Source organism: Tursiops truncatus, chromosome 3 (assembly GCF_011762595.2).
Source record: "Tursiops truncatus isolate mTurTru1 chromosome 3, mTurTru1.mat.Y, whole genome shotgun sequence".
NCBI classification, from domain to species: Eukaryota; Metazoa; Chordata; class Mammalia; order Artiodactyla; family Delphinidae; genus Tursiops; species Tursiops truncatus.
Window position 1 is genome coordinate 153,019,612 of NC_047036.1, and position 18,082 is coordinate 153,037,693.

The window sequence follows — 18,082 nt, forward strand, 5'->3', positions numbered from 1 at the left end:
CCATCTCAGGGACATGAACCCCAAGGTCAAAGAAGTAGGTCCTCTTGCCCATCTGCAGAGGATAGAATTGACTCCTGACCAAGCTACTAACAGCAATGTGGTAGGGCAAACTGCTTAGTCCCCAAGACTTCCACTACCACCTCCCCCTTTGTTGTTATAAACATTTCTACTTTTTTTTCTTAGACTTCTCAGTTATCAAAGCTAGAATTCTAATATCTTTATAGAATTCCATGCAAACATTTATTGGGTATCTTCCTAGTGCCAAGTGAGAGTCAAAAGCTGGAGATTCATCTCGAATCCAAGAAATTCCTGTCAGACATTGAGACATACCAAGATAGAAGAGGACATGTTAACCCAGACTCTGACAGAGGAAGAAAAGAAGTGTCTGAAAGAAGATTCCCCAACACCCCACTTCAAAAGACTTGTCCTCACTCTGCTGAGCTCCTCTCTGAGCTCACTTACAGGCGTTGTCCCCTTTGTGTGGGGAGCAGAGAGTCTTGCAGAAAAGGAGGAATGTGAGGGTCATGGCAGCCGCTGCACAAGACAGGCACCCACAGAAGCCCTTGGCCTTGAAACCTAGCTACTCTGGACACAGAATCTCTGAGTATATGCTGGCTGCCCAGGAGAGGTATTTCATTGGTTTGCGGTAGACTCTGAAGACCTAATCACAGTGCACTTCCTGACATCTTCCTGGGTAAGCTAGGTGTCTCCAGCAGCGCACCAGCCAGAGAACACTCCTGGCAGCAGAACCTTCTCCCTGGTCCAGGGTAGGGATCTGGGCGCACTCAGAAGTCACGCCTTTGCAAAGCCTTCAATTCAAGGAGCCTCCCCGGCTGCTTCTTCCTTGGAGGCTGTGCAGGGCGTCCAGACACTCTTTTCGGCCCTCCTAAGACCACATTGGAAGTGAGAAGTCTGAGAGGGAGGTCCTGTGCCAGATGGGGGCAATGGTTCTCTGTCAGGAGAGAATGCCTCTGGGCCGGTCCAGGAGGGTCTGAGAGGGATGCAACCCAACATTGGCCCAATCAGGAAAAGAGAAAGTAACTAAAGTGATCTATATATACCCATCCCTTGTTGAACACTCCTCACTTCTTTAACCAAACCAAACCAAAAGAAAACAAAAAGGCTACTTCAGCAATTCTTCCTCCCTACAGGAATTCAGTGTATGAAAAATGAAAATTTCCCTCTGATGCCACTGTAAGTCCAAGGGACACTCCCCTAACCAGAGGCTGCAGGTGCCTGAACATCATCCCTAAAGACCAAATACCAACAGACAGGAATTGATCCCCAAGAGCATACTGAAGAGGTGGCTGCTGCTTCTGGAAGTTGGCAGGGTGTATATTTAAAGTTAAAAATAGTCATAATATAATAACAGCCTCAGTGGTTCAAACCTGCTGTTTTTCTTACTTGCAGAATAGATAAAGCAGTAGCATTGACTGCAGGATCCTGGCAGAGACCCAGGCCCAGCACCATGGTCAGGTGTGGGGGCAAGGCTGGCTTCCAGGATCTGGGATTTTTTCACAGGAGAGAAGTGGCCAGAGTTAAGACTGAGACACTGCATGGGGGCCTGCAGGTGAGCTCACGAACTGCAGGGGGGCTGTGGAGGATGGGCTTAAAGGTGCAGCCATCCCCACTCTCTGTGCCCAGAAATGCTTGGTGCTGCCTGCACAAACTCCCACTAATTACAGTTGTGGGAATTATTTTTTTTTAATTTTTTTATTTTTTTGCGGTACGTGGGCCTCTCACTGTTGTGGCCTCTCCCGTTGTGGAGCACAGGCTCCGGACGCGCAGGCTCAGCGGCCATGGCTCACGGGCCCAGCCGCTCCGCGGCATGTGGGATCTTCCCGGACCGGGGCACGAACCCATGTCTCCTGCATCGGCAGGCGGACTCCCAACCACTGCGCCACCAGGGAAGCCCGGGAATTAATTTTTATCACCCTTAAACTTGAGACATTCAACTTGCCTGAGGTAATGGATGAAAATTGGTGCTTGGGCTTCAGATTGACAGGGCAGGATCCCAGTGGGGTCAGCCAGAGTAGAGGTTTGGTTGTATCATAGTCCTGTGGACCGTGTTTAACTTTTTTTTTTTAAAAAAGGAGGTGGTAGATACACTCAGGTGCAGCAGTTACTCTGAAGAGAAGTGGGGTGGAAGTACTGGTGTCCCCCTTTCACCACAGAGGCAAAGCACAGAAGCAAGGGAAGTGGGAGGAGTGCAGGAGCAGGAGCAGGGGCTTTGAGTCTCTTGTTTTTGAAGGGACCTGTGAAGGATAGATTTTCTTCCTTAGGGCTAAAAGCAAACCACGAGTTCCCCCTTGCTGTTTTGTTTTGTTTTGTTTTGTTTTAGACTCTTCAAATCCCACCTTTTCCTCTGGAGCTTGTACACTCCTTCAGGGCACGTTGTCCTGGGCACACCGTCTCCTGCATTTTCCAGACCGCAGAACCTGCCCCATTCCCACAAATATCAGACACAGCAGGGTCTAGTCCCAGGCCCAGGAAACTTGAATATTGAACTCCTGCCTGTCCTTAGAGTGGAAGTCAGAGGTTTTCCAGGCACATTCATTCATCTGGGCCCTTGGCCCTCAGACCTTGTAGAGACGGTTCTCTCTCCCTTCCTGCATCCTCATTCTTTTCTATAATTGCCCTTTTCCCTCCTTTCCCCCAGGCTCACTCTGCTCTCTTCTTTTTCTCCCCTACATTTATCCTTTAACATTGGGTGAACATGGTTTTACAAAGTTTTAATTAAATGCTTTAATAACCATAGCACTTGGACCAGGCAGGAGTGTAGGATGGCTGCAAATGGTCTTTGCCTCCCTTGCTTCCTCCCTCCCATTACCTGTCTGTCCCTAGTGTGGGGGACAGAGACAACTTCTTACCCCGACCTTCCTTGAGTACAGGATGTGTTGGGAAGTAGGCAGTGGTGACATGAAAAGAGAAAAATAATCATTTGGGAGAGATCAGGTTTAGGGCATCTGGTCCAGCAGGGGGAGGAGGGCAGTGCCCATATTTCCTGTCTGTACAGTTCTGGGAATGTCCCCACTGGGATTGGTAATGCGGACTTGGCCCGTCAGGTCACCTCCTCCTATTCCTGGAGGCAGCTGCTTTGGTTGAAGAGTTTACTTCCTGTGCTCAGATCTCAGAAACCCTTCCTTGCTTCTGGATCTGGGGAGGGGAAGACGGAGGACTGCAGGCCATGTGAGGTATGTCTACTCCATAACTTGCCTCGGTGGGGAGGGTCATATGAACAGAACCCAGGCACCCACCTCACCTTTTCCCCCCTCTACTCCCAACTGGCTACCCTTCCTGGAAGCTATGAGGGTTGGTCACTGCTTGGCATCTGCAGTATTCATCATCACTCCAAGAAAACTTAAAGTAAGTGATTCAGGCTGAAAGACAACAATATATGTCAGAAAACTGAATCTACACAAAGAAATGAAAAACGTTGGAAATAGAATAAATAAAGGCAAAGTGAAATTTTTTATTCCTTATTTTTATCACTCTAAAAGCTAACTGTTTAAACAAAGGTTGTATGTATTGTGAATTTATAGCATATTTAAAAGTGACATGCATGACAACAATGGCAAAAAGATGGAAGGGAAGAATTGGGAATATACACGTATAAGATTGTTACATTACAGGGGAATTATAAAGTAAAAGGTTTAAATAATAAGAAGTCAATAGAGGAGGTGAAGAGAAATCATAAAGTTAAATCCATAAAGGCACAAGAAGAGGGGAAAAAATAAGACAAATTGAATAAATAGAAAACCTCCAGCAAGAAGCTAGATTTTAACCCAATGATATGAATAATCACGTACATGTGAATGGCCTAAATAATCTCTGTTAATAGATTTGGGGAAAAAGCAAGATCGAAGTAACATCTATAAGGCCTATAAGAAACATATTTTAAATAAAAAGACATAGTTTAAAACAATAGTTATAAAGGAGAGTGGGGGAATTTTGCTCATGAGGGTACAGTTGGCAATGTTTGAAGACTTTTTTGGTTTTCAAAACGAGGAGGTGCTACACACATCTAGTGGGTAGAGGCCAGGGACACTGTTAAATATCCTAAAATGGACAGGACAAGCCCCCACAACAAAGAATTATCTGTCCCTAAATTTAATTAGTACCGAGGTTGAGAAACCTTGGGTTAAAATTTAAAAATATGAGAGATGTCATGAAAACAGTAACCAAAAGAAAGTTGAGGTCATCATATTTATTCAAATAAATTAGACTTCAGAACAATACTGGGATAAAGTGGAGCATTACAAATGGAAAAGAGGACCATTCTCCAAGAAGACATAACAATCCTAAATGTGTATGAACCTTCACACATACACAAACTTCAAAATATATGCAACAAAAGTTAATAGATTTGAAGAGAGATATTGATAAATCCACAATAATAGTTGGAACTTCAATACTCTTCTCGCATTAGCTGCAAGAACAAGTAGGCAGAAATTCAGTAAAAATATGGATGCCTTGAACAGAACTATCAACCAACTTGACCTAATTAGCATTCACAGAACATTCTAGGCCCAAAATAGCAGAATCTATAGACCTTTTGATGCACATGGAACATTGATCAGGATAATCATGTTCTGAGAAATAAAACAAACATTAAAAAATTGAAAAAAGGTATTACTGAAAAAGTGGAGCTTGGTCAAGAGGAAGGAGCAGGAAGATCCTGAGCTCACCTCCTTCACACCAAAGTTACAACTGTTTACAGAGCAACTATTGATGACAAAGACCTTAATTTAGCAGAAAAGATCTAAAGAAGGAACCAAACTTGAGAGAGGTAGGAGGAATGAAGTTGTGGAATAGTCAACATCCATACCTCCAGGTAGGGGAAGCACAAATGTGAGGATAATTACAACAGCAGAGATTTCGCCAAGGAGCAATGGATCTGACACCTGCAACAGGATCCCCAGTCTGGAGACGCTGCACTGGGAAGATGAAATTCCAGAAATTTGCTTTGAAGGGCAGCAGGGCTTAATTTACGGACACCCAGGGGGATGTAGGAAATAGAGACTCTAATCTAAAGGGCACAAAAAAACCCCACACACTCTGTGAAGATGGGCAAAACCACTAATTTGAAACCAGCCTGTCTTAGACCCACCTGCTGATTTTGGAAAGTCTCCCAGAGACTTTGAATAGTCCCCATTACTTTCAGGGTTCAGGAAAGCAGGAGAAATGAAAGATGCACAAAGGCGCCCTAAACGGAGTGCGCTCGCAAACTACAGTTCTGCTGGCGGCAGTGACACATTCTGCAAATCAAGATAGTAACGTGGACGGTAACTTTTGGACTCAGACGTGCTTGAGCTCTTTTGAATACTCCTCTACAGCTGCACGCATTTCTCTGTGGCGTATGACAAGCAGGAACCCGTCCACCGCAGCAGAAGACTGTTCCCCCAGCTTAGAAAGCACAGACAAGGGTGAGGGACGAGAAAAAGAGGGGAGCACCAGAAAGTGCTCTCTGCAAACGTGACAGGAAACCCTGTTGGACTCTCTCGCTTAGGAGAGTGGTAGGAGCTCTGTCCACAAACCGTTTGCAGAGATGCAGCCCCAGCCAGGTGGCAGGCTGCGTCCAGAGGGGAACTGGAAGCAGTACGCCTGTGAAGGCTTTGGAATATTGACGTGTGGACGTCGGGCTCAGAGCGCGCAATCGTGGTGAGGCGCTTTGCCCCGGGGACCAGGGCAGGTAAAGCCGTGAGTTGAGAGAAACAGAAGGCTGAACTTTGCACAGGCTACGCTGAGTGTATCCTCAAGGCAGGCTTCTCAAAGAGCAGAGAAGCCGGCGGCCGTGTCGATCAGCGTGACCTAGAGCGTTCACGTCAAGAGAGGAGCCCCTTCAAACAGGCTACCAATGCACAGCTTTCGAGGAAGGTACCTCCACGCCAAGAAAGTGATACCTTGAGGGTGATCCGGGCACCGATGTGTTCCCCCGGAAGGTAATTCTACCACTTGTAACTCCTAAGGGAACTGAGCCGCACAAGGTATGCCCCACAATGGCGAGGCGAAAGCATTTCAGAAGACAGTGAACCACAAAGTACACAGGCCCAGTAGTGCCACCTACTCCGCTCAGAGAACAAACGGTTCCCAGGCAGTGCGCTCCCTCCTCGAATGGAGAGTGCAGGTTAGTGTGTTCAAGGAAACAGTCATGCTCGAGAGCGCTGCAGGAGGGCCCTCTCCAAAGTTAATGAGAAGCTGCCCTCTCTCGAGTGGGTAGCGGCCGAATGGCCAGGAAATCGTTTCCCTGTGTGTAAGAGGAGGAAAGAGAAAGGGCCTCTCTCCAAAAAGAAAAGGAACCTATTGAGCTCCAAAAGAACGACAGCAGTTTTTCAAGGACGGCCCGCTCAGTGCATCGGACCTAACACCATGAATCGCTGTGCCTGGCAAACTTGTAGACGTCCTGCCAAATATTGGGGGGGTGGGGGGGCTTCTCAGGAGACCTTCCGGAAGCCTTCGGTTCAGACGCCAAAGGAACGCGAACTCGCTGCCAGCAGCCTGCCTTAGGCTTCCTCGCTCCACGAGTATGCGTTGTCCCCAGGAGGGAGCTTGAACGTTGACAAGCCCCCGTTACTTTCAGGGGTCTGGAATGTAGGCGAAATGAAGGACGCACGAAGGCAATGGCACAATTCATGGCTTAGCCTAGGAAACAAGTCCTAAAGCAGCGCGTTCCTTCCTGGGCTGGAAGACATCTGTGAACTCTGTGGCAAGGCCACTTTTGGACTGAGACGTCCCTGAGCTCTTTGGACTAGGCCTCTACAGCTGCGCTCATTTCTCTGTGGTGTATGCCAAGCAGTAAGCGAGCCTCGTCCGTCACAGCAGGAGCCTGTTGCCCCGGCTTTAGAAAGTATAGCTAACGGTGAGGGAAAACGAAAGAGATGTGCTACCAGGCAGTGCTGTCTGCAAAACGTTACAGGAAACCCTGCGTTGGGCTCCCTCGGTTAGGGAGAGTGGCAGGAGCTCTGTCCACAAAACCGTTTGCAGCGATGCAGCCCCAGCCGGGTAGCAGGCTGCGTTCAGAGGGGATGTGGCAGCAGTACGTCTGTGACGCCGTGAAGGCTTTGGAAATACTGACGTGTGGACACCGGGGTCAGAGCGTGCACTTGTGGTTAGGCACTTTGCACCGGGGACGAGGGCAGGTAAAGTCGTTAGTTGAGAGAAGCAGAAGGCCGTACTATTTGCACAGGCTACGCCGAGTGTATCCTCAAGGCAGCTTCTCAAAGAGCAGGGAGGCAGAGGGCATCTCGACCAGCATCACCAAGAGCGTCCTGTCGCGAAATGTGCCACTTGCAAGCAGGCTACCGACGCGCAGCTTTCGCGGAAGGTACCTCCTCGCCAAGAGAGTGACACCTTGAGCGTGATCTGGGCAGCGATGTGTTCCCCCGCCCCCCCCCCCACCCCGGAGAGTGATTCTAGCACATATAGGTGCTAAGTGAGCTTAGCGGCACGACGTATGCCCCACAATGGCGAGGCAGAAGCATTTCAAAAGGCAGTGAACAGGCGCCAGTGCTTCCTCTCAGAGAACAAACGGTTCCCATGCCGTTGCGTTCCCTCCTCGAAATGAAGGTGCAGTGTAGTGTGTTCAAAGAACAGTCACGATCGAGAGCGCTGCAGGGGTACACTCTCAAAAGTTAATGGGAAAGATGCCCTCCCACGAGTGGCTATAGGCCGAACGCCGTGGAGTCCTTTCTCCTGCGTGCCAAAGGAGGAAACAAAAGGCCATCTTTTCGAAAAGAAAAAGGGACCTACGGTGCTCCAAAACAACGACAGTATTTTGCAAGTACGACCCTTTCACAGTATGGGACGTAACACCATGACTCGCTGCACCTGGCGTACTTGTAGAGGTCCTGCCGAAGATTTGTGCGGTTTTCCAGGAGGAGCTACCGGATGCCTCGTTTCAGAAGCCAAAGGAACATGAACTTGACGCAAGCAGCCCGGCTTAGGCTGCCTCGCTCCACAAGTGTGTGTGGTCCGCCAGGAAGGGACTTTGAACGTTGAATGAATGGCCCCCGTTACTTTCAGGGGTCTGGGGTGTAAGAAGAAATGAAGGAACCGCAGGAGGCGTTTTTCAACAGACTGCCCTCTCAAACTAAAATTCTCCCTGGCGGCGGTGAGACTCTCTGGAGATCACGGTAGTGACTTGGACTGTAACTAACGCCTCCTCCAACAGGGCCCTAGGCTCTGGAGGCTCCCTGTGCAGTCAAGACTGTTGTATCTGGCAACCAAGGCCATGTTTTGGCCCCGGTTTGCACGCCAGACGTGACGGGCATACCGAATATAATCCCTTCATGAGCTCCTTGGGTGAGCCAGGGTAATGTTAAGGTGAGCTGGCCTCCACAAACACAGAACCAAGGAGACTGTTGGGGAAAGGCTTTGAGATGGCAACGGTCAGCACGAGCTTGACAAACTGCAAGGCCAGAAATCATTTCTTATCCTAGGAAACATCTCCTTCGCGGCGAAATCTTTCCTGGGCTGGAAGATACTAGGACCTCTGCAGCTAGCCAAATGTTGGACTGAGACGTCGTTGAGCTCTTTTGACTAGTCCTCTACAGCTGCACGCATTTCTCTGTGGCGTATGACAAGCAGGAAGCACACCCTGTCCACCGCAGCAGAAGACTGTTCCCCCAGCTTAGAAAGCACAGACAAGGGTGAGGGACGAGAAAAAGAGGGGAGCACCAGAAAGTGCTCTCTGCAAACGTGACAGGAAACCCTGCGTTGGACTCTCTCGCTTAGGGGAGAGTGGTAGGAGCTCTGTCCACAAACCGTTTGCAGAGATGCAAGCCCCAGCCAGGCGGCAGGCTGCGTCCAGAGGGGAAGTGGAAGCAGTACGCCTGTGAAGGCTTTGGAATATTGACGTGTGGACGTCGGGCTCAGAGCGCGCAATCGTGGTGAGGCGCTTTGCCCCGGGGACCAGGGCAGGTAAAGCCGTGAGTTGAGAGAAACAGAAGGGGCTGAACTTTGCACAGGCTACGCTGAGTGTATCCTCAAGGCAGGCTTCTCAAGAGCAGAGAAGCCGGCGGGCCGTGTCGATCAGCGTGACCTAGAGCGTTCACGTCAAGAGAGGAGACCCCTTCAACAGGCTACCAATGCACAGCTTTCGAGGCAGGTACCTTCATGCAAGAAAGTGATACCTTGAGGGTGATCCGGGCACCGATGGTTCCCCCGGAAGGTAATTCTACACTTGTAACTCCTAAGGGAGCTGAGCCGCACAATGTATGCCCCACAATGGCGAGGCGAAAGCATTTCAGAAGACAGTGAACCACAAAGTACACAGGCCCAGTAGTGCCACCTACTCCGCTCAGAGAACAAACGGTTCCCAGGCAGTGCGCTCCCTCCTCGAATGGAGAGTGCAGGTTAGTGTGTTCAAGGAACAGTCATACTCGAGAGCGCTGCAGGAGGGCCCTCTCCAAAGTTAATGAGAAGCTGCCCTCTCTCGAGTGGGTAGCGGCCGAATGGCCAGGAAATCGTTTCCCTGTGTGTAAGAGGAGGAAAGAGAAAGGGCCTCTCTCCAAAAAGAAAAGGAACCTATTGAGCTCCAAAAGAACGACAGCAGTTTTCAAGGACGGCCCGCTCAGTGCATCGGACCTAACACCATGAATCGCTGTGCCTGGCAAACTTGTAGACGTCCCTGCCAAATATTGGGGGGGTGGGGGTGGGGGTGGGGGGCTTCTCAGGAGACCTTCCGGAAGCCTTCGGGTCAGACGCCAAAGGAACGCGAACTCGCTGCCAGCAGCCTGCCTTAGGCTTCCTCGCTCCACGAGTATGCGTTGTCCCCAGGAGGGAGCTTGAACGTTGACAAGCCCCCGTTACTTTCAGGGGTCTGGAATGTAGGCGAAAATGAAGGACGCACGAAGGCAATGGCACAATTCATGGCTTAGCCTAGGAAACAAGTCCTAAAGCAGCGCGTTCCTTCCTGGGGCTGGAAGACATCTGTGAACTCTGTGGCAAGGCCACTTTTGGACTGAGGACGTCCCTGAGCTCTTTGGACTAGGCCTCTACAGCTGCGCTCATTTCTCTGTGGCGTATGCCAAGCAGTAGCGAGCCTCGTCCGTCACAGCAGGAGCCTGTTGCCCGGCTTTAGAAAGTATAGCTAACGGTGAGGGAAAACTGAAAGAGATGTGCTACCAGGCAGTGCTGTCTGCAAACGTTACAGGAAACCCTGCGTTGGGCTCCCTCGGTTAGGAGAGTGGCAGGAGCTCTGTCCACAAACCGTTTGCAGCGATGCAGCCCCAGCCGGGTAGCAGGCTGCGTTCAGAGGGGATGGTGGCAGCAGTACGTCTGTGACGCCTGTGAAGGCTTTGGAATACTGACGTGTGGACACCGGGGTCAGAGCGTGCACTTGTGGTTAGCACTTTTGCACCGGGGACGAGGGCAGGTAAAGTCGTTAGTTGAGAGAAGCAGAAGGCCGTACTATTTGCACAGGCTACGCCGAGTGTATCCTCAAGGCAGCTTCTCAAAGAGCAGGGAGGCAGAGGGCATCTCGACCAGCATCACCAAGAGCGTCCTGTCGCGAAATGTGCCACTTGCAAGCAGGCTACTGACGCGCAGCTCTCGCGGAAGGTACCTCCTCGCCAAGAGAGTGACACCTTGAGCGTGATCTGGGCAGCGATGTGTTCCCCGCCCCCCCCCCCCGGAGAGTGATTCTAGCACATATAGGTGCTAAGTGAGCTTAGCGGCACGACGTATGCCCCACAATGGCGAGGCAGAAGCATTTCAAAAGGCAGTGAACAGGCGCCAGTGCTTCCTCTCAGAAACAAACGGTTCCCATGCCGTGCGTTCCCTCCTCGAAATGAAGGTGCAGTGTAGTGTGTTCAAAGAACAGTCATGATCGAGAGCGCTGCAGGGGTACACTCTCAAAAGTTAATGGGAAGATGCCCTCCCACGAGTGGCTATAGGCCGAACGCCGTGGAGTCCTTTCTCCTGCGTGCCAAAGGAGGAAACAAAAGGCCATCTTTTCGAAAAGAAAAGGGACCTACGGTGCTCCAAAACAACGACAGTATTTTGCAAGTACGACCCTTTCACAGTATGGGACGTAACACCATGACTCGCTGCACCTGGCGTACTTGTAGAGGTCCTGCCGAAGATTTGTGCGGTTTCCAGGAGAGCTACCGGATGCCTTCGTTTCAGAAGCCAAAGGAACATGAACTTGACGCAAGCAGCCCGGCTTAGGCTGCCTCGCTCCACAAGTGTGTGTGGTCCGCAGGAAGGGACTTTGAACGTTGAATGAATGGCCCCCGTTACTTTCAGGGGTCTGGGGTGTAAGAGAAATGAAGGAACCGCAGAGGCGTTTTCAACAGACTGCCCTCTCAAACTAAAATTCTCCCTGGCGGCGGTGAGACTCTCTGGAGATCACGGTAGTGACTTGGACTGTAACTAACGCCTCCTCCAACAGGCCCTAGGCTCTGGAGGCTCCCTGTGCAGTCAAGACTGTTGTATCTGGCAACCAAGGCCATGTTTTGGCCCCGGTTTGCACGCCAGACGTGACGGGCATACCGAATATAATCCCTTCATGAGCTCCTTGGGTGAGCCAGGGTAATGTTAAGGTGAGCTGGCCTCCACAAAACAGAACCAAGGAGACTGTTGGGGAAAGGCTTTGAGATGGCAACGGTCAGCACGAGCTTGACAACTGCAAGGCCAGAAATCATTTCTTATCCTAGGAAACATCTCCTTCGTGGCGAAATCTTTCCTGGGCTGGAAGATACTATGACCTCTGCAGCTAGCCAAATGTTGGACTGAGACGTCGTTGAGCTCTTTTGACTAGTCCTCTACAGCTGCACGCATTTCTCTGTGGCGTATGACAAGCAGGAAGCACACCCCGTCCACCGCAGCAGAAGATGTTCCCCAGCTTAGAAAGCACAGACAAGGGTGAGGGACGAGAAAAAGAGGGGAGCACCAGAAAGTGCTCTCTGCAAACGTGACAGGAAACCCTGCGTTGGACTCTCTCGCTTAGGAGAGTGGTAGGAGCTCTGTCCACAAACCGTTTGCAGAGATGCAGCCCCAGCCAGGCGGCAGGCTGCGTCCAGAGGGGAAGTGGAAGCAGTACGCCTGTGAAGGCTTTGGAATATTGACGTGTGGACGTCGGGCTCAGAGCGCGCAATCGTGGTGAGGCGCTTTGCCCGGGGACCAGGGCAGGTAAAGCCGTGAGTTGAGAGAAACAGAAGGCTGAACTTTGCACAGGCTACGCTGAGTGTATCCTCAAGGCAGGCTTCTCAAAGAGCAGAGAAGCCGGCGGCCGTGTCGATCAGCGTGACCTAGAGCGTTCACGTCAAGAGAGGAGCCCCTTCAAACAGGCTACCAATGCACAGCTTTCGAGGCAGGTACCTTCATGCCAAGAAAGTGATACCTTGAGGGTGATCCGGGCACCGATGTGTTCCCCCGGAAGGTAATTCTACCACTTGTAACTCCTAAGGGAGCTGAGCCGCACAATGTATGCCCCACAATGGCGAGGCGAAAGCATTTCAGAAGACAGTGAACCACAAAGTACACAGGCCCAGTAGTGCCACCTACTCCGCTCAGAGAACAAACGGTTCCCAGGCAGTGCGCTCCCTCCTCGAATGGAGAGTGCAGGTTAGTGTGTTCAAGGAACAGTCATGCTCGAGAGCGCTGCAGGAGGGCCCTCTCCAAAGTTAATGAGAAGCTGCCCTCTCTCGAGTGGGTAGCGGCCGAATGGCCAGGAAATCGTTTCCCTGTGTGTAAGAGGAGGAAGAGAAAGGGCCTCTCTCCAAAAAGAAAAGGAACCTATTGAGCTCCAAAAGAACGACAGCAGTTTTCAAGGACGGCCCGCTCAGTGCATCGGACCTAACACCATGAATCGCTGTGCCTGGCAAACTTGTAGACGTCCTGCCAAATATTGGGGGGGTGGGGGGGGGGGGGGGGGGCTTCTCAGGAGACCTTCCGGAAGCCTTCGGTTCAGACGCCAAAGGAACGCGAACTCGCTGCCAGCAGCCTGCCTTAGGCTTCCTCGCTCCACGAGTATGCGTTGTCCCCAGGAGGGAGCTTGAACGTTGACAAGCCCCCGTTACTTTCAGGGGTCTGGAAGCCAGGTTCCTCAGAAGCCAGGAGCCGCCGTTCCGGCCGGAGAGAAGTCATCCCGAGAAATTGGCGAACCATCTCCTATCCTTGTGTGCCCCCAGGAGCTTCGCAGAGTTAAGGCACTCCGGGGTGGAGTATGGCCTCCTGGAAACCACTGCACACCCAACTCCCCCGACGTGAAACACTGGAACTTACCCTTGAGGCCTGAGGTCACCTTTCGTTCGGCCGGAGCTGAACCTGTGGTGCCGTGGGAGGAGTTTCCTAGAAAGGGATTGCCAGCACGGTTTTCGCTTTGGGAGAACACGCAGCCTCGGCCCACAACGACAATCCTGCCGTGCAGAGACGTCGGGCCGCTAGTGCTGTTCAGGCCAGCTTTGAAGCCAAGCGCAAGGCGCCTCCAAACGGGGAGAAAGCGTACTCTCCCCTCCGCGTCCCACGTTCAAGCTGAATGACGCAGCGTGTTTCTCGGAAGGCTCTGCCGAGCTATCTAGTACAAGGGAAGGAGAGTGCCTGCCTCTGCTGAGAAAGGTTTTGACGTGGGGATTGCTGGACGTGAGGAAGAGCGTTCCCCAGGCCGTGCAAAGTTGAGGCCTTGGTGATTCTGGATGGTCCCCAAGGGTCCAGGCATTGTCCCTGGGAAAGCTGTCCTTTTCCCTCTTTTTCCGGCTGGAAGTACACCTCTGCATCCGGCTGCCGGTCGGCGACGTCCTGGGGGAGACGCCCTGGTTTCACTTGTGGCGCACACTGGTGTTTCTCAGAAGAGCCCAAATTCCCTCCCTGCGGGCGGGTGGGGGGGCTTGGCACACCAGCATGGAATGTAAGGCTGTTTAGAACTGCGTACCTTGAGGCCGTGTGAAGGCCGCACGAACGAGAGCTTTCGAGCGAACAGGGCAGCGCTTCGCCATCACCGTTGCACGTTCACGGAGCTTAGTCAAACGAACGCATTTCCTTCCTGGGGCTCAAACACGGCCGAGGAGTTGGAAGGCATACAGTGAGTGCCCTTTGACAGTTGTTACAACGAACGTGAGTGCACAGTGTCTCGTGAAATACCTTCCACGGTTGAAGCATTCCGTTAAGGCATGCCCCTCCGCTCCCATCGGGCACTCCGAGGTGTTACTAACGGGGGAAACCTGGACTTTTGCTTGAGGCCGGGGTGGGGCGGGGGGGACTCACAATTCTCCTGCCGGCGAGCTCCAGAGCGCTCCTGCTGAAGCTCCCAGCAAGGAACGGAGAGCAGCAGGCCTCGCACGAGTCAACCCAGACTTCTTCTGTCACGAGTCAACTCAGACCTCTTATGTGAGGCCTTCCGGCAGCAAAGAGAAGGTGCCGCGCGAGGAGTGTGCTTCAGGCAGCTTAGGACCCCGCCACCGTCTCGTCTACCGCGGAGGGGAATCAGGTTTGGCCAGGGTCGCCCAGCTTCATACTGAGCTCCTACAGGTATCCTCAGTGCTTTCTGATTACCTCAAGGAAACACAACGGGAGGAACAGGGCCCTTCCGTGAGGCCCTTTGGGGCACAGGGACCTCTGCGTGGGATCTACTGGGTAAGTATGGCAGGTACCTTAGGTAGGCCTCAGTGACCAAGGCTCTCTGGCTCACGCCTAGCTGTGTAAAGAAGTGTGGCAAACGTACGTACTGCTCCTCAGGCTGGGCCCACGGCCTAGCTTTCGCTTCTGTGAGAGTGCTGTCCCGAGTCTCTTCCCGGAGCCAGTCGTCAGCGCGGTGTCTTTTGGCACTGCAGTTCTCTTTCAGTCAAGGAGGCCGTGCGACTGGCAGAGGGAGTCTGCGCAGCACTGCCTTCGCGAGGCTCTTTGACGACTGGGGCATTCAACCCAGGCAAGCCAGAGAGCAGTACGTTGCCCTTGCTATGAATGTGAAGAGCCTTTCTCCCAGGGGCCTGTTTAGGCTAAGGTTCCTCAGAAGCCAGGAGCCGCCGTTCCGGCACGGAGAGAAGTCATCCCGCAGAAATTGGCGAACCATCTCCTATCCTGTGTGCCCCCAGGAGCTTCGCAGAGTTAAGGCACTCCGGGGTGGAGTATGGCCTCCTGTAAACCACTGCACACCAAGTCCCCCGACGTGAAACACTGGAACTTACCTTGAGGCCTGAGGTCACCTTTCGTTCGGGCCGGAGCTGAACCTGTGGTGCCGTGGGAGGAGTTCTAGAAAGGGATTGCCAGCACGGTTTTCGCTTTGGGAGAACACGCAGCCTCGGCCCACAACGACATCCTGCCGTGCAGAGACCGTCGGGCCGCTAGTGCTGTTCAGGCAGCTTTGAAGCCAAGCGCAAGGCGCCTCCAAAACGGGGAGAAAGCGTACTCTCCCCTCCGCGTCCCACGTTCAAGCTGAATGACGCAGCGTGTTTCTCGGAAGGCTCTGCCGAGCTATCTAGTACAAGGGAGAGAGTGCCTGCCTCTGCTGAGAAAGGTTTTGACGTGGGGATTGCTGGACGTGAGGAAGAGCGTTCCCCAGGCCGTGCAAAGTGAGGCCTTGGTGATTCTGGATGGTCCCAAGGGTCCAGCATTGTCCCTGGGAAAGCTTTCCTTTTCCCTCTTTTTCCGGCTGGAAGTACACCTCTGGCATCCGGCTGCCGGTCGGCGACGTCCTGGGGGAGACGCCCTGGTTTCACTTGTGGCGCACACTGGTGTTTCTCAGAAGAGCCCAAATTCCTCCCTGCGGGCGGGTGGGGGGGCTTGGCACAACCAGCATGGAATGTAAGGCTGTTTAGAACTTGCGTACCTTGAGGCCGTGTGAAGGCCGCACGAACGAGAGCTTTCGAGCGAACAGGGCAGCGCTTCGCCATCACCGTTGCACGTTCACGGAGCTTAGTCAAACGAACGCATTCCTTCCTGGGGCTCAAACACGGCCGAGGAGTTGGAAGGCATACAGTGAGTGCCCTTTGACAGTTGTTACAACGAACGTGAGTGCACAGTGTCTCGTGAAATACCTTCCACGGTTGAAGCATTCCGTTAAGGCATGCCCCTCCGCTCCCTCGGGCACTCCGAGGTGTTACTAACGGGGGAAACCTGGACTTTTGCTTGAGGCCGGGGTGGGGCGGGGGGACTCACAATTCTCCTGCCGGCGAGCTCCAGAGCGCTCCTGCTGAAGCTCCCAGCAAGGAACGGAGAGCAGCAGGCCTCGCACGAGTCAACCCAGACTTCTTCTGTCACGAGTCAACTCAGACCTCTTATGTGAGGCCTTCCGGCAGCAAAGAGAAGGTGCGCGCGAGGAGTGTGCTTCAGGCAGCTTAGGACCCGCCACCGTCTCGTCTACCGCGGAGGGGAATCAGGTTTGGCCAGGGTCGCCCAGCTTCATACCTGAGCTCCTACAGGTATCCTCAGTGCTTTCTGATTACCTCAAGGAAACACAACGGGAGGAACAGGGCCCTTCCGTGGAGGCCCTTTGGGGCACAGGGACCTCTGCGTGGGATCTACTGGGTAAGTATGGCGGTACCTTAGGTAGGCCTCAGTGACCAAGGCTCTCTGGCTCACGCCTAGCTGTGTAAAGAAGTGTGGCAAACGTACGTACTGCTCCTCAGGCTGGCCCACGGCCTAGCTTTCGCTTCTGTGAGAGTGCTGTCCCGAGTCTCTTCCCGGAGCCAGTCGTCAGCGCGGTGTCTTTTGGCACTGCAGTTCTCTTTCAGTCAAGGAGGCCGTGCGACTGGCAGAGGGAGTCTGCGCAGCACTGCCTTCGCGAGGCTCTTTGACGACTGGGGCATTCAACCCAGGCAAGCCAGAGAGCAGTACGTTGCCCTTGCTATGAATGTGAAGAGCTTTCTCCAGGGGCCTGTTTAGGCTAAGGTTCCTCAGAAGCCAGGAGCCGCCGTTCCGGCACGGAGAGAAGTCATCCCGCGAAATTGGCGAACCATCTCCTATCCTGTGTGCCCCCAGGAGCTTCGCAGAGTTAAGGCACTCCGTGGTGGAGTATGGCCTCCTGGAAACCACTGCACACCCAAGTCCCCCGACGTGAAACACTGGAACTTACCTTGAGGCCTGAGGTCACCTTTCGTTCGGCCGGAGCTGAACCTGTGTGCCGTGGGAGGAGTTCCTAGAAAGGGATTGCCAGCACGGTTTTCGCTTTGGGAGAACACGCAGCCTCGGCCCACAACGACAATCCTGCCGTGCAGAGACGTCGGGCCGCTAGTGCTGTTCAGGCAGCTTTGAAGCCAAGCGCAAGGCGCCTCCAACGGGGAGAAAGCGTACTCTCCCCTCCGCGTCCCACGTTCAAGCTGAATGACGCAGCATGTTCTCGAAGGCTCTGCCGAGCTATCTAGTACAAGGAGAGAGTGCCTGCCTGCTGCTGAGAAAGGTTTGACGTGGGGATTGCTGGACAGGCGGATAAGAGCGTTCCCCAGGCCGTGCAAAAGTTGAGGCCTTGGTGATTCTGGATGGTCCCAAGGTCCAGCATTGTCCCTGGGGAAATCTGTACCTTTTCCCTCTTTTCCGGCTGGAAGTACACCTCGGCATACCGGCTGCCGGTCGGCGACCGTCCTGGGGGAGACGCCCTGGTTTCCACTTTGGCGCACACTGGTGTTTCTCAGAAGAGCCCAATTCCTCCCTGCGGGGGGTGGGGGGCTTGGCACACCACAGAATGTAAGGCTGTTTAGAACTGCGTACCTTGAGGCCGTGTGAAGGCCGCACGAACGAGAGCTTTCGAGCGAACAGGGCAGCGCTTCACCATCACCGTTGCACGTTCACGGAGCTTAGTCAAACGAACGCATTTCCTTCCTGGGGCTCAAACACGGCCGAGGAGTTGGAAGGCATACAGTGAGTGCCCTTTGACAGTTGTTACAACGAACGTGAGTGCACAGTGTCTCGTGAAATACCTCCACGGTTGAAGCATTCCGTTAAGGCATGCCCCTCCGCTCCCTCGGGCACTCCGAGGTGTTACTAACGCGGGAAAACCTGGACCTTTTGCTTGAGGCGGGGTTGGGGCGGGGGGGGGGACCACAATTCCTGCCGGCAGAGCTCCCGGAGCGCTCCTGCTGAAGCTCCCAGCAAGGAACGGAGAGCAGCAGGCCTCGCACGAGTCAACCCAGACTTCTTCTGTCAAGAG